The 4,563-nt window shown below is 43.1% G+C and overlaps 1 pseudogene; it reads left to right on the forward strand.

Annotated features, from left to right (window-relative positions):
* Positions 1-205: 205 nt before the first annotated feature.
* LOC100763729 lies at positions 206-4,271 on the forward strand (annotated as a pseudogene).
* Positions 4,272-4,563: the final 292 nt, after the last annotated feature.

The following is a 4,563-nucleotide window of genomic DNA, read 5'->3' on the forward strand; positions in this document are numbered from 1 at the left end:
GGACTGGTACTTACCAGTTTCTATGTGCCTTGTAACAGTTGGGAGCACATGAAAGGCTCCCTGCTCCCACTGTCACACTCTGAAGATTTTGCCACCTCAGGAATGGGGGACATTTCGTAGCTATCCAGATCAATTAATAAGTCAGTCTGGAGCTATTCTTTCTCTAACAACTGGAGACTTTAGTTTTCTGTGTTGAAGATGGTAGATGGTTGTTCACCGCTTGCCCTGGTGAGTGGAACCCTTTGGTGGCCTACTCACTGTGTTCTCTCCTTTGGAGATGATCTTTCACCAGTTCAGTCTCCTCTCCTAACCTAGAAAGCATTTGCTCTCCCAAATTCAGGTCATAGTTATTTTCGATACTTTAATCATCAGACGTATTCATTTAAAAAAAAAATCTGAAAGCAATGTTGCCCCGTATTCCAAATAGAAGGTGAAAATAGAGCCATCAATTCCAGCATCAAAAACAAACCAGTAAAACAATACAATGCAGTGTTTTTCAATTTTTCAAGAAAGAAGCATGCATTTCAAAAAGTTAAAATTTATTTTTTTTTCTAAATCAGATCCATGGATGTCTTTTTACTCCATTTAAAGTGGTTTTCTGTTTTTCAGATTTCCCAGGTTCCTCACATTCTCACTTCAGTGATGCTTTTGGTTTGAACATGAAACACTTCTCTCCAGACACATAGCTCATGGGTCTTTTGCTGATGACCTGTTTTGTGAGGGGTGGGGACTCTGGGAGGTGGGGCCTAGCTGATGAAGTAGGGAGCCAGGCAGCAGGGCATCCGGGATGGTATTTTTCCCTGTTGCTTTTTGTCTTCCTGCTTCACAGCTGTTTTATGAGCAGCTCTGCTCTGGCACATGCTTCCTCCGTGACACATCACTTAACCATTGGTCCAGACACATTGGAGCCAGTGGTCATGAACTGAAGTTCTCTGAAACCATGAGGCAAAATATATATTCTTCTTGAAATTTTCTCAGTATTTATCACAGTGAAAGTCTAACAGTGAGTTGTACTAGTTTTATATTGCTACCATAACAAATTATATCAAACTTAGTAACAGCACCAAATGTATTGTTTATGATACTGTAGGCGTCCCCTAGGGTTAAACCAAGGTGCCCAGAGGGCTGTATTCTGTTCTGGAAGCTTTCAGGGAAAAGAATACTTTTCCTCACTGGTTTCAGTTTCTAGTTTTTAGCCTGTGGCCTTCTTCAAAACTGGTAATGCCGGAACTCTGCCCATCTGTCTGTTATTTTCTACTAGCCTGCTTCAGTTAGAAATGAATCTTTGCTTTCAGGATTCTCATGATTAGGTTGGATTTACCTAGATAATTTCAGATCATCTCCCAATCCCTTCACCATATCTGCCAAGGCAATAACAGATGCTGATTCCAGGAACACGACTATCTTTGTGGGGTAGAATTCTGTGGTCAGGAAAAGAAAACATTTTGTAGTCACTCATTCCTTAGAGAAATCATAGTGTCTTTTCCCATGGATACAGTGCCATGCATGAGGCCATGGTTCCAGGCCTACCAGAGGCTAGGCAACCTACCCTGAAAGGGTCTTTGCTCTTTCGGGTCCCAGTCTGTGAGAGCACAGATGAGCCTATCTAACACAACACCAGGAAAACACTGCTCTGGCTCGCCGTGTTTAGAGTATCTAAGTAGATACTGGGAACACAAGTCTTCCTGTCTCCTCACCTACTTCATTCCCCTTACTTGCCGCCATCTTTGTTGTTGTCTCTCCTGGCTTCTCATGGGTTTGGGAATTTGAATGGAGACTTGGTTTCCAATTGATGGGCCATTTCTTTCAAGTAGGATAAAGGTCAGGGCTGTGGGAGGGCTGAGGACTGTGATGAGCCTAGAAGAGGAATTGTGAGCCTCTTCTTCTATCAACTCCTGGGAGGCTAGGGTCTGCTTACAGTTTCCCAGGGGGTCCAGTGGTGACTTATTTGTCATCAGGTGTTCTCAATAGGGTCCGTGCAAGCTGCAAGCCTGACTTGCTCACCATGCTTGGTAAATGCTCTCCAAGGTTTTCTGAGGCCATTTATTTTTAGCAACTGGGGGAGAAAAATAAAGAAGCCAAAAAAGCTACCTCCCTTTCATCTTACACTTATTTTTGTCTTGTGCTATGTAGGGATGACATAGGCATAAGTAAAGGCACATTGTACACAAGGAAGGAGGTGATTCGGCCAGGCAGTGTGTGAGAGGGAGGGGGCATCTACTGACCTCTGTGGAGTTGGTACTCCTGTAGATAACCTCATGTGAGCATTCCATCTTCAGATAAGCTTGACTTTGACAATGTTCAAGGCACAGTGCACATCTTATTAATTCAGGTTCTGAGCTGGCTGTGTGGTGAATTACCACCATCTGGGCCCCTGGAAAAACTGGAGGAAGTGCCTGGAGGAGGCTCTTTGGAGACAAGCCTCCCGTTGTCCTCCTTTTGGTAGTTAAGGGGATACATTGTCCCTACCTAGGATGTGGTACTCACTTCCTATGGTGATGCAGGTGATACAAGCAGCTTCCATTTTGAATGATTAGCATGGTTGAGATACTGGCTAGATGCCTACATGCCATCCAATGAGGAAGAATTATTTAATCATTACTAATTGCCAACAATTTAAAAACAACATCGAAATGCTATTCTAACCGTATAGCAGTTCCTTTGGGACTGGTTAATTACAGTGAGTGATTTTTTTTTTTATTTGCAAGTTTGTTTGTTTGTTTGTTTTGTTTTTCGAGACAGGGTTTCTCTGCGGCTTTTGGAGGCTGTCCTGGAACTAGCTCTAGTAGACCAGGCTAGTCTAGAACTCACAGAGATCGGCCTGCCTCTGCCTCCCAAGTTCTGGGATTAAAGGCGTGCACCAACAACGCCCGGCTTTGCAAGTTATTTTTTAAAAAATAAAAAGTTTATCAAAATTTGAGAAATGCGGCTGGAGAGATGGCTCAGAGGTTAAGAGTACTGACTGCTCTTCCAGAGGTCCTGAGTTCAATTCCCAGCCACCACAACCATCTGTAATGAAATCTGGTGCCCTCTTCTGACCTGCAGGCACACATGCAGGCAGAAAATTGTATGCATAACAAATAAATAAATAAATAAATAAATAAATAAATAAATAAATCTTTTTTTAAAAAAAAGCAATTCCTTCCACTTTCTTCCTGCCCTGAGCACCGAGGCTCCGGCCGCTGGCCTCTCGCCATTTCCCTTGTGCCTGGCCCCTAAACGGCAGTCCGTGCTCCTGCCCCAGTCCAAGAAACCCAAGTCGGTCCCCGCAGCGAAGCTGGAGGACAAGCCGGCCTCGCTCGGCCTGCCGAAGGGAGAAAAAGAACAGCAAGAAGCAATTGAACACATTGACGAAGTACAAAATGAAATAGACTTAATGAACAAGCCAGTGAGGAAATTTTGAAAGTAGAACAAAAATATAACAAACTCCGCCAGCCATTTTTTCAGAAGAGGTCAGAATTGATCGCCAAAATCCCAAATTTTTGGGTAACAACATTTGTCAACCATCCACAAGTGTCTGCCCTGCTTGGGGAGGAAGACGAAGAGGCTCTGCAAATACTTGACCAGAGTTGAAGTGACAGAATTTGAAGACATTAAATCAGGTTACAGAATAGATTTTTATTTTAATGAAAATCCTTACTTTGAAAATAAAGTTCTCTCCAAAGAATTTCATCTGAATGAGAGTGGTGACCCGTCATCAAAGTCCACGGAGATCAAATGGAAATCTGGAAAGGATTTGACAAAACGCTCAAGTCAAACACAGAATAAGGCCAGCAGGAAGAGGCAGCACAAGAGCCAGAGAGCTTCTTTACCTGGTTTACTGACCATTCTGATGCAGGTGCAGATGAGTTAGGAGAGGTCATCAAAGACGATATTTGGCCAAACCCCTTGCAGTACTATTTGGTTCCTGATATGGATGATGAAGAAGGAGAGGCAGAAGATGATGATGATGATGATGAAGAGGAGGAAGGCTTGGAAGACATTGACGAAGAAGGGGATGAAGATGAAGGTGAAGAAGATGAAGATGATGACGAGGGGGAGGAAGGGGAGGAGGATGAAGGCGAGGATGACTAGCACAGAAGACTGATGGATTCCAACCCTCTTTTATATTTTCTTTTATTTTCAATTTTCTCCAGTCCCTGGGAGCAAGTTGCAGTCATTTCCCTCCGCTCCCCAATCCCTCTTGTGCTCAGTTGCCCTGTTTTTGAGGTCTCTTCTCAACACCATGGTTCTCAACTTATTTGGGGGGAAATACCTTGAGCAAAATACAATGAGAAGAGAAAAAAAATGTAAGTCACTAAGCATTATTGAGAATAAAATACACTGAACAAACTAAAATCACAAAAGAGCCTTACCTTGTATTTGGGCCCTAATCCTCTTGCTCCAGTTCCTACAGGACATCCCAATATACTTTTTCCAGTACCCAAGAGTGTTGCTGAATTTGGAGATAAACTCCACTAAAGACAACTAAGGTAAAACGAAGTTATTCATATGGGCCGCCATCCAACATTATAGCTACCCTTTACAGTAAAGGGAGTTTGGACACATCAAGGATGTGAAGAC

This window comes from Cricetulus griseus, chromosome 2, assembly GCF_003668045.3.
Source record: "Cricetulus griseus strain 17A/GY chromosome 2, alternate assembly CriGri-PICRH-1.0, whole genome shotgun sequence".
Taxonomy (NCBI): domain Eukaryota; kingdom Metazoa; phylum Chordata; class Mammalia; order Rodentia; family Cricetidae; genus Cricetulus; species Cricetulus griseus.